This window comes from Schistocerca gregaria, chromosome 8 (assembly GCF_023897955.1).
Source record: "Schistocerca gregaria isolate iqSchGreg1 chromosome 8, iqSchGreg1.2, whole genome shotgun sequence".
Taxonomy (NCBI): Eukaryota; Metazoa; Arthropoda; class Insecta; order Orthoptera; family Acrididae; genus Schistocerca; species Schistocerca gregaria.
In genome coordinates this window covers 235,655,548-235,676,115 of record NC_064927.1, presented here as the reverse complement: position 1 = coordinate 235,676,115, position 20,568 = coordinate 235,655,548, and positions in this window count along the sequence as shown.

Below are 20,568 nucleotides of genomic sequence, written 5' to 3'. Positions count from 1 at the left end.
GTCGCCTAAGTGGCGTCAAATCGAAAGACTTGCACCCGGCGAACGGTCTACCCTATGGGGGGCCCTCGTCACACGACATTTTATTTTACTGGAATGTAATTTTTTCGATGATAAATTCTATATCTACACTTCTTTTGTTTGGATTTTTATTTCCATTCTCAATCCCTCTGTAATATAGCCTACTGGTGATGAGGTAGTACAGTATTTTGAATTTAAACATTAACAGAGCACAGAAACAGAGAGACAGAAAGAGAGAGAAATGAAATTTACTGCTAAGACATAACAGTATTCAGGTATGAAAATGAGCAAAGCACAAAAGCAGTGAAATTTGCTGATAGTACTAAAGTATTTGACACAATTGTGTGTGTGTGTGTGTGTGTGTGTGTGTGTGTGTGTGTGTGTGTGTGTGTGTGCGTGTGCGTGTGTGCGTGTGTGTTGGTATGTGGGTGTCTGTTTAAATTATTGCTCATTGTCATATTTAATTTCCCTCCAATTTTCCAAATTTCCCTCTTTCATCTCTTGATGATACTATTGAAAAAGGGGGCATGCCTTGTGATCTCACACTTATTGCATTATCGAAGAAGTGGCATGTTAAAAACCACGAAGGTAAGATGTGAGAAATTAGGTAAGACGAATGGAATATTTCAGAATTTGAAACACGAACATCTGCTAGCATGAGTTTCATAGAAGTAGATACCTTAGGGGTTGCGAAGCAACTCAAATCGCTTGATACGGGCAAGTCTTCAGGTCCAGATTGTATACCGATTAGGTTCCTTTCAGATTACGCTGATACTATAGCTCCCTACTTAGCACTCATATACAACCGCTCGCTCACCGATAGATCTGTACCTACAGATTGGAAAATTGCAGCATGGCTTCAGAAAACATCGCTCTTGTGCAACTCAGCTAGCTCTTTATTCGCACGAAGTAATGGCCGCTATCGACAGGGGATGTCAAGTTGATTCCGTATTTCTAGATTTCCGGAAAGCTTTTGACACCGTTCCTCACAAACGACTTCTAATCAAGCTGCGGGCCTATGGGGTATCGTCTCAGTTGTGCGACTGGATTCGTGATTTCCTGTCAGGAAGGTCGCAGTTCGTAGTAATAGACGGCAAATCATCGAGTAAAACTGAAGTAATATCAGGTGTTCCCCAGGGAAGCGTCCTGGGACCTCTGCTGTTCCTGATCTATATAAATGACCTGGGTGACAATCTGAGCAGTTCTCTTAGATTGTTCGCAGATGATGCTGTAATTTACCGTCTAGTAAGGTCATCCGAAGACCAGTATCAGTTGCAAAGCGATTTAGAAAAGATTGCTGTATGGTGTGTCAGGTGGCAGTTGACGCTAAATAACGAAAAGTGTGAGATGATCCACATGAGTTCCAAAAGAAATCCGTTGGAATTCGATTACTCGATAAATAGTACAATTCTCAAGGCTGTCAATTCAACTAAGTACTTGGGTGTTAAAATTACGAACAACTTCAGTTGGAAGGACCACATAGAAAATATTGTCGGGAAGGCGAGCCAAAGGTTGCGTTTCATTGGCAGGACACTTAGAAGATGCAACAAGTCCACTAAAGAGACAGCTTACACTACACTCGTTCGTCCTCTGTTAGAATATTGTTGCGCGGTGTGGGATCCTTACCAGGTGGGATTGACGGAGGACATCGAAAGGGTGCAAAAAAGGGCAGCTCGTTTTGTATTATCACGTTATAGGCGAGAGAGTGTGGCAGATATGATACACGAGTTGGGATGGAAGTCATTACAGCAAAGACGTTTTTCGTCGCGGCGAGACCTTTTTACGAAATTTCAGTCACCAACTTTCTCTTCCGAATGCGAAAATATTTTGTTGAGTCCAATCTACATAGGTAGGAATGATCATCAAAATACAATAAGAGAAATCAGAGCTCGAACAGAAAGGTTTAGGTGTTCGTTTTTCCCGCTCGCTGTCCGGGAGTGGAATAGTAGAGAAATAGTATGATTGTGGTTCGATGAACCCTCTGCCAAGCACTTAAATGTGAATTGCAGAGTAGTCATGTAGATGTAGATGTAGACACACACACACACACAAACACACACGCGCGCGCGCACAGAATGTTTAGATTAGTTGTAAACATATTAATTAAATATGAGGCGGAAAGCGGAAAGTGACCTGGTGTCGAAAATTTTTGATATTGAGCTATTGTAGTTATTACATTCAGCATTAAATTCTGAACACTTTGGAGAAAAAATAGTTTTCTACCTCTAAACCTGAGGGAATTATGACAGGTTAGACACTAGTGTTTGGAGATAATGCGTTTCAAAGATTCACTTTATTACCATTGTTTAATTTAACATGTGTAAGAAATTCATTCTGCATATTCAGGGTGTTTCAAAATTACACTGACAAACATAGACGGTGTCTTGAGGAATACGAGTAAAATGGGGATGGGAACCCGTGTCCGGAAACATCACCCAACGATGCTACACATCGTCGAAGTCATAGGCACCGACGCCTGTGAAAGTGGGTATGTACAGGATGATTCCCTGATGTTACAAACATTTAGGGATGTCGGAGAAAGATAAAGCATTAGTTGGAGGTAAGGCGCCTGGTCTAGAAGTGAATGAGTCGAAAATTGTAAGTGAAAATCTTTCTGACACCTCTCACTGTGGAATACATGTGCCGATGCTGTTGTTGCTAAGATCTTAGGGTATGCAACTTGCTGAGTTGGTAATATGGATGAAAACAAGAAAAAATGTCTCGTCAACATGTGCCTATAAGTACTTGCTCATCTTCGCTACTGTGAGGCAAATCTCCACTACTCAACAAATGTGCATAGCTCTTAAGGTATGCGTCTTAGAGCCCATGTCTAATAGATTTTTTTTCTCGTTTCGATCCATACTATGGAAGATCTCTACCCTACAATCTTAACATCAACAGCACCGGTACACGTACTCCACAGTCACAGGCTTCAGTAGGATTTTCGCTTATACCTTTCGACTCGTTCGTTTCTTTCCCCCTCATCCCCGAGAGCTTGTAACTTTATCATGGAATCTCCCTGCAGACACACGCATTTACAAGAGCTGGCGCCTGTAGCTTCGATACTTTTTAACATCGTTGGACGACGGCTTTCTATCCTCATTTTGTTCCTCAAGACACCTTATGCATCCCCTCGAAGTTTGATACACGCTGTGCATTAGCCTTACAATGTCCTTATTCAAATGGTACAGATTTTTTAAACTTAACATTACACATTAAGTGGTTAACCCCTCCAGACTTGTAGCACATTATAGTGTACAAAAATTTAAAACCAAATAAACTGTTTCCAAACCTGAGTAAAATTAATGTACCCTGCGCAGCCTTTTTTGGCAAAATACTGGTATTTTGATTCTGTGTTGCGGCATCTTGCACACTAAATTTTGATTTTGAAGCGATTAATGGTTAAAAACCACATCCACGAAACCCCTGTGTTGTATAGTGGCCAAAGGATTTCTACTTCTAAAATACTTGTACTTGAAGGGGTTCAAATTCACAAAGAGTGCTTTCGCCTCTACTTTGGTTCTGGAATATCTCACTGCTCAGATTCTTCCTCGGGATCCTAATTGTCAGTCATTGGGGGTTCTCGTTCGGATTCTGGTTCTACTTCAGGACACAAAATATCATTTTAGGCTTCTCTGCAGCAGGTACTGACGTTTTTAAAAAATAATCTTTTCGTTGTCTTGTCACCCCTTTTGGAATTACTGCACGAGGAAACCCAATGGGGCCATTTTCTTAGAGAAAAATGCGCTGCGCAAATTGATTTCCATCAGTGTCATTTTTCAATGTACGCTGACTTTGGAGCTAAGGTGAACTCATATGGTTTCACAGCAACTTCACTTTCTTCATTTCTAGCAATAACAGCAACGTTAACCTGTGTTTTATATGTAGATTTTAGTTGCTACCATAACGTCAGCTGTTTCGTGGCTTCTGAGGCGTGCCAACCGCAAACTGGTAACATCTGTAGACATTTGTCAAGTTCATATAAAAAGGGACCACTTGTTTTATTTGGCATTATTGTGTTCACATAATGTTCTTGTTTACCAAAAACTACTCTGAGCTCCTGAAAATGCATATAAATCTATGGGATAATATTTTATGAAGCATTGCGTATGCAGTTGTGAAATTTAGGAAAGGGACCTTTTGTCGGGCCAGTGTTATTTCTAGCTAATGAAAAATGGCTCTGAGCACTATGGGACTTGACATCTAACGTCACCAGTCCCCTAGAACTAAGAACTACGTAAACCTAACTAACCTAAGGACATCACACACATCCATGCCCGAGGCAGGATTCGAACCTGCGAACGTAGCGGTCGCACGCTTCCGGACTGAAGCGCCTAGTAACGCTCAGTCACACCGGCTGCATGCTAATGACAAGAGGGCCTTTTTAGGAAGAATGAAACGGATTGCTTTTAATGATATTGTTGGCTATTGTTGGATTGAAGCAACTTTTAAAATGGCAGAGCGTGTACAGAATGAAGCAAATTACTATAATATACAAAAAATTGAAAACAAATACATTAGATATTAACGGAAGTTTTTTCTTGTACTCAAAATTTTGCTTCTCCGGCAAGAGGTCCCTTTTCGCTTTCCGTCTCACAAATCATGGTGTGCTCCCATCGTTGCTGCGAGATGTCAGTGCAAAAGCCAATGAAATGTGGAACAGATAAGTCATGTCTCCTAAGAATTTTCCTGGGGTGCGTTGCTTAAATCGTTTCACTTATATGAAACTAATCGTATTCAGCTACCTACCTTTATTCTCTGAATGTCACGCATAATTCCACGGAGCCGCTAGTAAACTAATTTGTCGCTACGCCAGACAAGCCATCCTGCTGTAGGCAGTTAGAGCTACCAGAGCGAAGCCGGGATGAGTCGCTAATCATGGATGAATTAAGTTTGCGTAGCGATTGTTAAAAAAATATTAATGATGAAAAAAGTTTTTTTAGGATAAAGTGTCTAAGACTTAATCAGCATCCTGATGTAATGAATACTATACATAAGGGCTGCCAGGTGTGACACTATAATGAGGGTTTAATGTATCCTATTAAAATTGACCGCTATTTAAATGTATTTTTCCGTACACAAGGGGTGCCCTGTGTAATGAATTTTAGGGTCGGTGGTAAAATGTAATCTCACAGTAAACACGGATTTGACTCCCATAAACTACACAGTGCGTTACAATAAATGAAAGCTCCCACCTTAAAGATGCGCCGGGATTTACAAACACGGTGAATTTTAGCAAGAAATGTCTGCAATCACTTTCCGTAGCACAACTGGAGTCAACTTGCTTGCCTTACGCCTTCTGAACATGTCCGGTAGCCCTGTCCCGCTAGGTTTCTGCACCGTCGGTTGCGTCCTCTAACGCATGTGCCATAAACAGTGGGTAATGAAGTGAAATGTGGGTACGTTTAGATGCTAAGCTTAATAAGGATCGTAAATTGGTAGGCTACCAACCAATTTTGTTTCGCTCCATTAACCACAAAATCAGAAAAACCATTTCTAGAGCCAGTCCATCGTTAATATTCATAACAAAATTCTCGGTCATTAATCATTACCGCAAAAGTCACAGAATGCTTCACACGGTCATAGAATCAGCATGAGATAACACAAATATGTTTTCAGAGGCACCTCTAACAATTAGGTCTGTGTTTATGGTGAGTTTTACTTCATACACTAATTCGCGTGTTGCCACTCCGAAAACCGGTCGTGGACTGCTTTGTATTAACACAGCGCTGCACACGCACGTCAACCGAGGCAAATTTACAACAAACTGTTCCGTCTTTAGATGAGATCAGATTTCGTTCGTCGATTCATGTATTACCTCCTCGGAAACCGAGCGTGGAAGAGCCAGTGTGCTATCGTTATAATTTGATGCCGTAACAGTCCGCGCCGTTAGCTGAATGGAGGTTTGAGTCCTCCCTGGGGCATGGGTGTGTGTGTTGTTCTTAGCGTAAGTTAGTTTCAGTTAGTTTTGCCGGCACGGTCTAACATTCTGCGTGGTATCTGTTTGTTCTAAGTCGTGTCTCCCTACCACTTTCGCGCAACGACGCTCTGAGCGTGTTTTTTAGGGAATTGACTAGTTTGAACCTGGGACCTGTTGCTGGTAAGGAGACGCCAGACCACACATGACATGTAGAATTCAGAAGAGTTCAGTGAGACTAGCGATGATATAACCAAATACTTAATGATTTCAGCGTCAGCTCCACTGCCCTCCCTGTAAAAGAATCTTAATACTAACTAAATTTAAAGGAAGTAGTTCAAGGCTTTCCTATTTTTAGTTAGCTGATAAAATAAAGTCGAAAAAGCAGTTAAGTTTAGCATTGGAAATTTTATTCTACTCACAAAACATTGTTTATAAATTGCACTGTTGATAAAAGGAAATATTTTAATACAGGATGATAAAAACCAAATGCGTTCAACAAAAATGTGAACGAATATTCCCTGAGTGGGTTTCCAAGTTCTACAATGGATCGAAGGATGACCTATGCCATATCGCATCTATAATCTAGGTTTAAATTAAGTTTCACAAAAGAGAAAACTATCAAAATGGTCTACAGTGACCCTCAATTACCTTTAATTACTTATCTAACTTGTCGTAAATTACAGTAAAAACAGAAAAATCATCGCGTTTCAGATTTTAACTTACGTAGCAAATGTGAATATCATGAGCTTCAATTGACAACGACACTAGTATTATGTAAAAAGGGGATGTAACAGATGAGACTTCTGCAGTTCTGAATGAAGCCTTATGCACTCAAAAATGCGGCATCGCGTGCGTTCATTACCTTGTCTGTGTTCGTCAAGGGTGGCGGGCGGCACAGCTCCACGCACCTTCCGTCTCGGAAGCAACTCCCTACTAACTTCTCCTTACTACAATTTACCGAAGTTGGTTTAAAAAAAACTATCTGGCTGTGTTTTCATCTGACCAATCAGGGTCTCAATGATAACCTTAAGCTCCACCTACAAAAATTCTGTCCATCCAATGAGAAACGTGATATCTTTTAACATGGGCTGGGCGGGGGGGGGGGGGGGGGGGGGTCCTGGCGGTTACTTTTCGTGGTGGGGCAATGTTTTTAACGTTTGCAACGTAACAGAGACGCGAAAAAGTCTCACGCTAAAACCTGCAGCTGGTGTGGCCCTTTAATGTTATCGTAAGATCTATACTGTTCTTCTGGAGGGCTCTAGCTTTTAACATGGGCTGGGAGGTGGTCCTGGTGGTTGGCTGGCGACGTTGGTGTCCGTCCCTTATCGTAGGGCCTTCTAGCTTAACACTGTTCTGCTCTCGGCTTCTGTTCTTGCTTCTTCCCTCGAAACTGTGTCTGTTTCACAGTGGGAAGGTATGACATGCATTTTGGCGTCCTTGTGTTAGTCTGTGATATTCCATTTGCTCATTCTTTGATCGTATATCATATCAGGGTTCTCACGGAAGGTGTTGGATTTGCCTAACACCTTACAACGGTAGCTCAGCGTGTTTGGTCAGAGGGTTTTCTGCCACTCTGTAATAAAAAACTGAGTTAATATATCAATGATGAACTTGAAGGGTGTCAAGGGATGTGCGCCCTGAACAAATGCATGAACAATATCGAACAAAAGAAGATTAAAAAAAAAGTGGTCAGCGTGGTGTAATGCCATGCCAAGAGACTCGGGTTCGATTCCCGGCTTGGGTAGGAGATTTTCTCCGCTCAGGGACTGTGTGTTGTGTTGTCCTCATCATCATTTCATCCCCATCTCCGACGCACAAATCGCCCAATGTAGCATCGACTGCAATAAGTACTTGCGGCCGAACTTCTCCGGTTGGGGGACTCCCAGACCACAATGCCGTAGGCTCATTTCCATTTTTTGGTGCCTTAAGAAGTTCTCAGTGCAAGTAACGTCATCAGCGAAATTGTAGCTGCATGTTAACATTCAAACAGTAAATACAAACAATAAAAGAGCTACTTGGCGCGCAGCGTTGTACGGGAATCCTTACAGTCTCCCTATTTTCCGGTTTGATGCTGTCGCTGTTCACCTGTACTGTGAGTCTGCCTTTTGATCCTACCTACTCGCCACTCTCCCGTAACAAAATCTTCCTATACCGTGCATTAAAACATAGCAAGACAAGTAATAAACGCGAGCAGTGATTTGACGTAAACGCCATACTGGACAAAATTCCAAACCTCATGCGTGACTCTGTTGATGGTGATTCGTCCATAGAATGAGGACGTTAAAACCCTGGCGCTCCCTTGGAGCTAGCAGGAAGGAATAGGCTGATCATTGGCCCCTGATTTCTCCCTCACCTTACCTCTCGTTGCACACTTATCCACAACACTGCAAACACCACACTACGATAAACAAGTGCTCAGCACAGTCATCCTTCACCCTCCGAATGTACAGCGGGGAAACGGACACATGACATACCGTTGCAGTGCGTGGAAGTTGCTGTGGGAGCATGGTGACATGCTTAGGACAAATAAACAAATGAATAATATAAAACAGTAACACAATTGAGTTCTTCAGGTTATACAAATAGTATTTTAAGCATGATACAGAAAATATTCGTATCCATCTACAAAATAAAATACTAGCAGCTCTGTCGCAGCCAGAAAACACTGCATCGAATAAAATACGCTGCTGTCCAAAATTAAACCAACAAGCCTAAATTTTGCAAGATTGTGTTTATTTTGCCACAAAATAATATAAACGGGCGATAGTAGAGTAGAAACTATACAAACACTACAGAACAGTAACATCTGCAATATGCGTAACGGTAGACAAAAATGTTCTTCGTTTTTTCCAACTTAACGGATTTGTACACGCATTCTGACAACTGGTTAATATGCTCAGTATGGGGTGTGACCATCTCTGACAGCAACAATGGCATGCCAACGAAGGGCATACTGTGAATGATATGATCAATGTCATGTTGACGCAATAACTCCCATCCTTCCTCCGCTGACCACCAAGGGACAGTCCGCTGCCGAGGGGACCGGGAAGAACAGGGAATTGCAGATTCCACGGCAGAAACGTTGCCGGTGGTGATAGTGTGAACCACCACATCAATGGCGCCGTGAGAGAGAGGCTCAAGAGTTGCAATGGAGGCGAACAAGTCCCAGTCAGCCTTATTCAAGGCCCAACTGGGGATGCGTCCAGATGACTGACGCTGGGGCAGTGACAGAGAGACTGGAAAGTGGTCACTACCGCACAAGTCGTTATGCACACTCCTTTGGAGAAACGGTAGAAGGCTGCAGACTGAAAGGTGGATGGTTGAGTACCTGCCATGCGCCACACTGAAATGTGCGGAGGCATCATTTAAAAGAGAAAGATCGATCTGTGCCAACACTTGCTCAGCGACAGTGCCTCGGCCTGTTGCCTCTAATCCACGCCACAAAAGGTTAAGAGCGTTAAAGTCGCCCAATAACAGAAAATAGGGCTATCAGTGCAGCCAATACATGCTGTGGGACATCACCATCCCATGTAAGATACACTCTGCAGACAGTCACAGGCGTCCACACTCGAACTGCAACAGCCTCTAAAGGTGTTTGAAGAGGAACACACTCGCTGTAAAGAGAGTTAAGGACGTAGACACAGACTCCACCAGATACTCTCTCATAAGCTGCCCGATTCTTATAATAACCCCGATAGCCACAGAGGGCAGGGGTTTGCATCGCCGGAAACCAAGTTTCCTGGAGAGCAATGCAGAGGGAAGGGTGAAGGCTGAGAAGTTGTCGGAGCTCAGCAAGGTGGTGGAAAAAAACCGCTGCGATTCCACTGGAGGATAACATTGTCCGCTGCCGCAAAAGGCGTAAAGGGAGCGAGGAGACAGGTTAGGCCGCTGGATCACATGTTGCCACCGACTGAGTACCTGTGTGATCGACTTCCATGGTGCCTGATGGTCCGGCGAGATCTAGGTCCTCAGCGGACGCCAAAATCTCCACCCAATCCTCAGATGCAGAGCCTGTAGGTTGCGGTGGGGTGGGCGGCACCGCAAGTTCCTTGGTCTTCGAGGTCTTCTTCTTGGACTTTTCTCACTGCTCCTTGGGTTTAACTGGCTGGGAGAGCTTCACTGACTCAGTCTCTGGGATTGAAGAGGATCGTGAAGCCCTACGACCAGCTCCTTGTGGGCATTTACACCACTGGCAGGTGTCATCCGTTCCACTGGTGGAAACCTGGGAAGGGAGGGACCCAAGAGACCCCTTCCAAGCGAGAGGAGCTGAAGAAGCCTTACGCTTCTCTGGCTTAGAAGTGAGGACAGACGTCCCTGATGGGTGGGGGGAGGGGGATGTTGGGAGCAACAGTGAGGGTAGTGCCCCCCACAGTCAAGGGGCAGGTGTAGTCTTATGACTTGGGGAGCCGACTGGAATTCGCTGGATGGGGCTATCATTGTTGTCGTAGTGGCGGCATATGAGGAAGTCATTCGCACAGGATGGAGTCGTTCATATTTCCTCTTAGCCTCAGTGTACGTCAGTCAGTCCAGAGTCTTATATTCCATGATTTTCCGCTCTTTCTGTAAAATCCTGCTGTCTGGTGAGCAAGGTAAATGATGCCCTCCGCACTTTGCACAGATGGGAGGCGGGGCACTTGGAGTATTGGGATGTGATGGGCGTCCGCAATCTCAACATGTGAGGCTGTAAGTAGAGTGGGAAGACATATGGCCGATCTTCCAGCACTTAAAGCACCAAATCGGGAGAGGGATATTGGGCTTGACGTCACAGTGGTAGACCATCACCTTGACCTTCTCAAGCAATGTATCACCCTCGAAGATGAATGCACCAGTGGCAACCTGATTATCCCTTGGACCCTGATGAATGCGCCAGACGAAATGAACATCTCGCCACTCTAAATTGGCACGCAGCTCATCATCAGACTGCAGAAGAAGGTCTCTGTGGAATATAATACCCTGGACCATTTTAAAACTCTTATGGGGCGTGATGCTAACTGAAACATCCCCCAACTCGTCACAAACGAGTAATGCCCGTGGCTGGGCAGAGGATGCCGTTTTTATTAAAACTGACCCCCAGTGCATTTTGGACAAGCCCTCCATCTCCCCAAACTTGTGCTCTAAATGCTCTGCAAAGAACTGAGGCTTCATGGACACAAAGGATTCCCCATCAGCTCTCGTACATACTAGGCAGTGGGGCGAATAAGCTACGTGTTTGCATTAAATTGAGCCCTGGAACGCTTAGAGACTGCTGGCGGCTGACCACCAGCAAGATAAGATGTGCCACACTTCATTGCATGCCATCTGCCCTGATGCCTCCCATTCCGACCAAGGGCCCTCCCCACGGGTGCCACCGAGCCGCAGCAAGGGCCACCTGGCAGGATGGCTATTGCCGGGAATCCCGATGCCCCAAGGAGATAGGCATCTACTCCTTGGCAAACGTGGAGAGTTAACGGTGCAGGCATCAGCAGAGCGATCCCTGTGTTGTCAGGGTGCTACAACCAACAGGGTACATGGCGACCCCACCACAACGGACTGGCTACCGTGCTGGATATCAGGTGCAAAGAAGTCCATCGTCGTCGTCGGCGCAGAAAGGCGACACGGGATAGTGGATGGCGGCAACTGCATCTAGGAATGTATCACCGCCCAAGAGACGGAGAGTGAGCGGGACTGCAATGCGATGACGAAAAGCGGGCTAAAGATCTCAATGCACGGTGGTGACGATGCATCATGTAAGGCGCCCTTTCTCAGTTGGCTCGCTCTTCGGAAAAAATTGGAAGTATGGAGGTCAAACCCTACAGGGGACCATCAGATAAAGGCCGCAGGTTCAGATGACGGAAGATGGAATCTTCCTTTTACTTTCCAGAGGGTTCCTAACAGTGTTAGTTTCTTTCTTTGCAACTGTTCCACTAATTCATATGAGCGGGACCAGTCACTGACGGTGACGTTGCGATGACCGCCATGCAACTTTTTCGTTAGCTTCAGCACGTACTGGGTTGGCACTAATAAATATTTCTTTTGTTCTATGGCTCCTTTTCCAACATGTGGGATGCCACTCTAGAAATAAAACCTGTTACATCAAAACCATATATAAGTTTTAAACCGTATTTGTCGAGGTTTGCTGACAAATACATTTTAAAGCCACACCGTCCTCTAAAACTCAGGGGCGCTTCTTCAACTGCGAAGTATTCAGAAGGAGAGTAGTTGCGTTGACAAATTTCACAAAAGTTGGTCCACAATTCTCTGAAAGGAACGGATTTATCCTTTTGTTTTCTTTCTTCACGGGTGCTTTTTGACCCAAATCTCAATTCTTGAAACAAAAATTTCAGTCTCATCCCAGACATCACCGGACGAAATATTGTGTGTGTGTGGGGAGGGGTGGGGGGTGGGGGGTGGGGGGGGTACCCTCCGGCTGTAATGTGATCAAGACTTAGATAGATCTGAATCTTTCAGCACTTCTGCGAAGAACAACAGACCAATCAAAGATTTCAGTTCAATTGCATTCGTGAGCCCCATCAACGACTGTCCAGGTTCATATGAGGATGCAGTGCGAGTTATTTCTTCGTTGCTATAAAGGTCAATAGTCTCAACCATTGTGTCATTTATAAACGGTCTAAGTAAGTCCACTTCAGTGACAGAAAGTTTACCATTTGCCTTAGCTCCAGGGAGATGGATAATAATATTCTCGGCAAGTAGTCTGGAATGCCGTTGGGACAATAGTCCAATAGTTGTTTGGTCTTTCTCCAAATCGAAAGTTCTACATTCATACTCAGAGGATGATGGAGGCTGAGTTGATGGAAAACGTTCTGGGAGTGAGGTCTCATTCTCAGGGAGGACATTGAATTGATCGTCTTGGACGTCATCACGAATTTCGACATTATCTTCTAGTTCACTACACAACTCTTCAGATAATTATCGCTACAACACGGTTCTTCTCATTGCCGATTTTGTGGCTCTGACTACTTTAGTCCTTATAAAACCGCTCCATTTTTTGTACGAAAGAAAAGAGACCACTCAGAAGAGAATACATGCACAAACTAATAGGTTAAACGCCTACGAAAAAACGTTTTTCCCCAATGCAATCCCCACATTCCTGCTAGAAAGAGCACTTTCACACAGGTTACCGTGGTTCCGTGCTGATCCCGCAGTTGCCTTATCTCCGATTATTTAGAAACAACGAAGTTAACCTGCCCCTATCAGCGACTCACCCTCGTTCACAGTTGACTGGCCATTGGTGGAAACGGTACTCAAGAACATATGGCCAGTGAAGGTGGTTAGCGCATGCTCCGACTGCGTAACAATGAAGTTGGGTCTGGGGAGACACCACAGTACCAACCGACTGTTAAGAAGCAGACACACGTGACACGCCATTACAGGCAGTAGTAAGTAAAACTTTCCCAGGTCAGCAATGCGGGGTTTAGAAATTGTTCCCGACGCTCGCTGACTAAGTATGGAGCTGATTTCAGCCCTACGACTGGTATACAAACAAGAAGACGGGTACCGGATGCATTTTGTAGTTTCAGCAATGAGCTATCCGTCTCTCTTCCACGCCTCACTTCACAGCTGCTGCCCACCCTGGTAACTGGCATCGCTGTTGTAATCGTCAGGATGCGACACTGTTTCCCCCTCTGTGAAACTATTGCTGTCGCTTCTTTACGTAATACCTACCTTCTTTGCTTTGCTGCATCCATAAGGAACAATGTATCGGCTAAGCACGCCCACCGTATTTAAAATAAAACGAAAGTCTGTGTTAAATAAAAGTTCTGCGCGGACACCACAGACAGACACAGCAGAATGACGCTGTTGGCTGGAGAGTCATGGGGTACACTGCTTGTTACCACTGCACATCACCCAGCTGCCCATCTTCTTACATGCACACCACTGTAATTTTGCACATAATCTATACTGGTAAAAAATGTATTCAGTTCACAAAGCAGTAATTAGACATCTTGTGCCCTAAACCAGTTTCTGACGAATCACCAACGTGCAGTCTTTCAAAGCTGTAATATTGTGCCAAAAAGAAACTTCTTCACATATTAAAGCTGTGCGCTTCATCAGGTCTTGAACCAAGAACTTTGCCTTTCGCGGTCAGTCCTCTTACCCTGTTCTAATCAGTGTTTCCGACATCGTCTTTGATAGGTACCTTACACTCAAGCAATTGACAATCTCTTGAGAGACATTATAGGTAGTAGAAAACTAGAAAAGTAAAAAAATACAAGATCACTATTAAACATAAATAATACAAAAGTACTATAAAGTGCAAGTTAAATAGAATATTTTCACTTTTCTCTTTGGCTTTCATCTCTTAATGTTTATCTTTAAAATTCACTTTTAACATTTGCATAACTGTTAACATTTAATAGTAATTTTGCATTTACGTTTTTATAGATTCTTAGTGCTGATAATGCCTCTGTACAGTTGAATCTCGTTAAATGTAAAGTATGTACCAAAGGCAATTTTAGGCACCTATACAATCGTGAAAATTGGTGTATATATGAGTTTCACTCGCCTCCTAAATCACTGGTTCAGTTACAACCAAATTTGGTACACATTCTGCCTATTGTCAGAAAAGTACTGTGAGGCTAAGAACTATCCGATAGTGGCAGAGAGGTGAAAGGTGTTGGTAAGGCCTGAAATCCATGCTATCTTCCAGAACTGTGTGTTCTGCAAGTAGTATCGAAATTCTTTCCAGTTGGAATATGTGTGGACGGGACTGCCTGAGCAGAGAGAGGAGAAGAGGAGATGGATAGAGAGGAGTGGGAGGAAATAGAGGGACAAGAAGGAGGAGACAGACACAGCAGACTGAAGGAGGAGATGTACAAAGAGAGGTGAGGAGAAGTTGGACAGAGAGGGGGTGGAAAAAGTTATCGGCAGAGAGAGGTGACATGAAGAAGTGAAGAGAGAGAGAGAGAGAGAGAGAGAGAGAGAGAGAGAGAGAGAGAGAGGAGGAGGAGAGGCAGAAAGATAGTGTGAGGGAGAGGAGTTGGAGATGGATAAAGAGAGTATGGAAGAAGAAAACAGAGAGAGGAGGGAGGAAGATATGAACCGAGAGGACGGAAGAGGAGATGGACAGGAAGAGGGAGAGGAAGAGATGGACAGACAGAAGGGGTAGTAAGAGACGTGTGTCTTGTATGTGTTGTCTGTGTATGCAGACGTCACGTGTAAAACGACAGTTTGTGAAAAAAGTGTGTACTGTAAAGACAAAGCGTGCTTTGACAACTTGCAGCTTTTCCCGACTGAGCTATCCAGGTGTCACCCCAACCCGCACTCACAGACTCAATTCACCAAGGACCGATATACTATTTTCCACGCTTCACAAAAGCTCTCCTGCATTACTTCCTGGAGTGGCACTTCCGTAAGAAAAGATTAAGGGCGAAAGGTGGTATACCTCTTCCCCCTGTCAATTACTCAGACGCATGAGATGTTGTTGTTGTGGTCTTCAGTCCAGAGACTGGTTTGATGCAGCTCTCCATGCTACTCTATCTTGTGCAACGTTCTTCCTCTCCCAGTACCTACTGTAACCTACATCCTTCTGAATCTGTTTAGTGTATTACTCTCTTGGTCTCCCTCTACGATTTTTACCCTCCACGCTGCCCTCCAATACCAAATTGGTGATCCCTTGATGCCTCAAAACATGCCCTACCAACCGATCCCTTCTTCTAGCCAAGTTGTGCCACCAACTCCTCTTCTCCCCAATTCTCTTCAATACCTCCTCAGTAGTTATGTGGTCTACCCATCTAATCTTCAGCATTCTTCTGTAGCAGCACATTTCGAAAGCTTCTATTCTCTTCTTGTCTAAACTATTTATCGTCCATGTTTCACTTCCACACATGGCTAGACTCCATACAAATACTTTCAGAAAAACTTCCTGACAGTTAAATCTATACTCGATGTTAACAAATTTATCTTCTTCAGAAACACTTTCCTTGCCATTATAGTCTGCATTTTATATCATCTCTATTTCGACCATCGTCAGTTACTTTGCTCCCCAAAGTTTTATTTCTTCTCCATGGATTTTAATTCCAAATCCGAATGGTCCTTTTGTTTAATTTACTGCTTGCTCAATATACAGATTGAATAACATCTGGGATAGGCTGCAAACCTGTCTCACTCCATTCCCAACCACTGCTTCCATTTCGTGCCCCTCGACTCTTATAACTGCCATCTACTTTCTGTACAAACTGTAAATAGCCTTTCGCTCCCTGTATTTTACCCCTGCCACCTTCAGAATTTGAAAGAGGGTATTCCATTGAAAATTGTCAAAAGCGTTCTCTAAATATACAAATGCTAGAAACGTAGGTTCGCCTTTACTTAATCCATTTTCTAAGATAAGTGGTAGGGTCAGTATTGCCTCACGTGTTCCAACATTTTTACGGAATCCAAACTGATCATCCCAGAGGTCGGTTTCTATCAGTTTTCCATTCGTCTGTAAGGAATTCACGTTAGTATTTTGCAGCCATGGCTTATTAGACTGATATATCGGTAATTTTCAAATCTGTCAACACCTGCTTTCTTTGGGATTGTAATTATTGTATTCTTCTTGAAGTCTGAGGGTATTTCGCCTGTCTCGTACATCTTGCTCACTAGATGGTAGAGTTTTGTTAAGCCTGGCTCTCCCAAGGCTGTCAGTAGTCCTAACGGAATGTTGTCTACTCCCGGGGCCTTGTTTCGACTTAGGTCTTTCAGTGCTCTGTCAAATTCTTCACGCAGTATCATATCTCCTATTTCATCTTCATCTACATTCTCTTCCATTTCTATCAAATTGTCCTCAAGAACATCGTCCTTGTGTAGACCCTCTATATACTCCTTCCACCTTTCTGCTTTCCCTTCTTTGCTTAGAACTGGGTTTCCATCTTAGCTCTTGATATTCATGCAAGTGGATCTCTTTTCTCCAAAGGTCCCTTTAATTGTGCTGTAGGCAGTCTCTATCTTACCCCTAGTGACATGTGCCTCTACCTCCTTACATTTTTCCTCTACCCATCCCTGCTTAGCCATTTTGCACTTCCTGTCGATCTCATTTTTGAGACGTTTGTATTCCTTTTTGCTGCTTCATTTACTGCATTTTTATATTTTCTCGGTTCATCAATTAAATTCAATATCTCTTCTGATAACCAAGGATTTCTATAAGCTCCGTCTTTTTACCTACTTGATCCTCTGCTACCTTCGCTATTTCGTTTCTCAAAGCTACCCATTCTTCTTCTACTCTATTTCTTTCCCCCATTCTTGTCAATCGTTTCCTAATGCTCTTCCTGAAGCTCTCTACAACCTCTGGGTCTTTCACTTTGTCCAGGTCCCATCTCCTTAAATTCCCACCTTTTTGCAGTTTCTTCAGTTTTAATCTGCAGTCCATAACCAATAGATTCTGGCCAGAGTCCACATCTGCCCCTGGAAATGTCTTACAATTTAAAACCTGGTTTCTGAATCTCTGTATTACCATTATATAATCTATCTGATACTGTCTAGTATCTCCAGGGTTCTTCTATGTATACAACCTTCTTTCACGATTCTTCAACCAAGTGTTAGCTATGATTAAGTTATGCTCTGTGCAAAATTCTACCAGGTGGCTTCCTCTTTCATTTCTTCCCCCTAATCCATATTCACCTACTACGTTTCCTTCTCTCCCTTTTCCTACACTCGAATTCCAGTCACCCATTACTATTAAATTTTCGTCTCCCTTGACTATCTGAATAATTTCTTTTATCTCATCATACATTTCATCAATATCTTCGTCATCTGCGTAGTTGGCATATAAACTTGTACCACTGTAGTAGGCGTTGGCTTCGTATTTATCTTGGCCACAATAATGCGCTCTCTATGCTGTTTGTAGTAGCTTACACGCATTCCTATTTTCCTATTCATTATTAAAGCTACTCCTGCACTACTTCTATTTGATTTTGTATTTATAACCCTGTAGTCACCTGACCAGAAGTCTTGTTCCTCCTGCCACCGAACTTCACTAATTCCCACTATATCTAACTTTAACCTATCCATTTACCTTTTTAAATTTTCTAACCTACCTGCCCGATTAAGGGGTCTGACATTCCACGCTCCGATCCGCAGAACGCCAGTTTTCTTTCTCCTGATGACAAAGTCCTCCTGAGTAGTCCCCGCCCGGAGATCCGAATGGGGGACTATTTTACCTCCGGAATATTTTACCCAAGAGGACGCCATCATCATTTAATCAAACAGCAAAGCTGCATGCCCTCGGGAAAAATTACGGCTGTAGTTTCCCCTTGCTTTCAGCCGTTCGCAGTACCAAACCAGCAAGGCCGTTTTGGTTAGTGTTACAAGGCCAGATCAGTCAATCATCGAGGCTGTTTCCCCTGCAACTACTGAAAAGGCTGCTGCCCCTCTTCAGGAACCACACGTTTGTCTGGCCTCTCAACACATACTCCTCCGTTGTGGTTGCACCTACGGTACAACTATCTGTATAACTGAGGCACGCAAGTCTCCCCACCAACGGCAAGGTGCACGTTTGGGGGGGAGGGGGGGGGGGGAACACGCATGAAATAACGCCAATGAAATCCAAATCGGCTGATGTTCACAAGAGATAACCAATGGAAAGATGTTCCAGAGATATGACACACATGTGGGGAAAGCATCATACCTCTCCTGCAGAACAGAAAAGATCTGTTTACGCCATCTAGGAAGGGACACCGAACAACAGCGTAATGTTGTTTAACGGCCCGTTACTACTCTTAACGGTGACGTGGTAATGGTCGAAATATTCTTTAAAATGAAGTGATGCACTTTTCAATTGGATTAAAAAGCGCCCAATATGATGAATACAGTGATATAGTTGTTGTCTATATTAGCGTTGAAACTTTTACTAAAAGTATCCAAGAAATGTGTAAAATCTAAAAGGCAAGGCGCCCGGAACAGTCGGTTGTAGTGTAAATACCGCCAATTGGTTTCAAATGGTTCTGAGCACTACGGAACAATTCCTCAGGTCATCAGTCCTTTAGAACTTAGAACTACTTAAACCTAACTAACCTACGGACACATCACACACATCCATGCCACAGGCAGGATTCGAACCTGTGGCCGTAGCGGTCACACGGTTCCAGACTGTAGCGCCTAGAACCGCTCGGCCACTTATGTGTGCCGCCAAGTGGGGCTTGTATGTCAGTCTGCGTCCTGCCATGCGACATAGAACCGTGCTGTTGTGATACAAGGTTTATCCTCTTGGTCCACTTTATACGACGTAGGTACAGGATCAGCTAGGAGTTTTATAAAAGAAACTGTCTGATAATTTCTATCGTACCTGAAGGCTTTATCAACTGAAGACATAGAATATATAAAGTCTGTATTCAGAAACCTACAAACTTCTTCCGCAAACTCCGCCACAGAATAACAAAAACCTCTTGCAGAGAAGCCACGAGGCGGCATCACTTAGATTCCATTCAGAATGTGCCATCGACTATCGACCACATAATTAGTAGTCACTGTATTGTTAATTATCTCACACTTACGATTAGGTTTAATTGCTTTGTCATGCTGAAAGGTTTTGATTCATAGATGTGATGTTACTTTTAAACTTTTTATTCTGACATTTACACAGTTATGTGTTATTTTCTTTGCCAGGCTAAAAGCTTTGTATTATAATTCCTTCACACGTTTTACGTAGATTTTAAGGGTGGGATTTATTTCCACATATCGTACGTCAGTTCATGTTTTATTGTCAGACGCTCATTTTGCAATATGAAATGATTTTAGTTAATGACTATGCATAATGCGTTTTACCTATTCAATTTACAAATTGGTTACTTATGTACCCTAGCACTAGTGCCCTCTAATGGCCTCAGTTATTTATATGAATGAAGAATGCACCCAGGTCATCACTAGCACTCACTAAACACCTAGGGGTGTAAATACTGGCGTTGATACTTACATCAGAATTGTTTTGTGTCACGTAGGGTTCGTATGCACGTCTGTTAATCATGCTAATATATTTTTCTTTTCTTTTCTTATGTTTTGTTAAAATTTTCTAGATTTAACTTCAGGTAATTGAACTTAGTTTGTCTCTCCAGTGTTTCCCTCTTTGCCATAGATCTGAAGATGGTAATGGCCGAAACCAGTAATTATGAATGATACAGCTTATGTGATCAGGACGGACCTTTATAAAGTATCGGAATGGGCTTCAATTTTGAGTGAACAGCTTTCGTCGAAACAAATGAACGATGGAAAGGCTCGGCATAACGTCGGAGACCTACTATACTATCATTTACCAAAAATTCGTTTCCATCTATATGCCCATTGACGAAATAAAATTGTTATGTGTTTTAGTTCTCTTGAGTAGAGGAAAGTACAGGAAAGTAATAAACTGTTTCATGTATTATTTTGATATGGAAACTGCAATTACACTCCTGGAAATTGAAATAAGAACACCGTGAATTCATTGTCCCAGGAAGGGGAAACTTTATTGACACATTCCTGGGGTCAGATACATCACATGATCACACTGACAGAACCACAGGCACATAGACACAGGCAACAGAGCATGCACAATGTCGGCACTAGTACAGTGTATATCCACCTTTCGCAGCAATGCAGGCTGCTATTCTCCCATAGAGACGATCGTAGAGATGCTGGATGTAGTCCTGTGGAACGGCGTGCCATGCCAATTCCACCTGGCG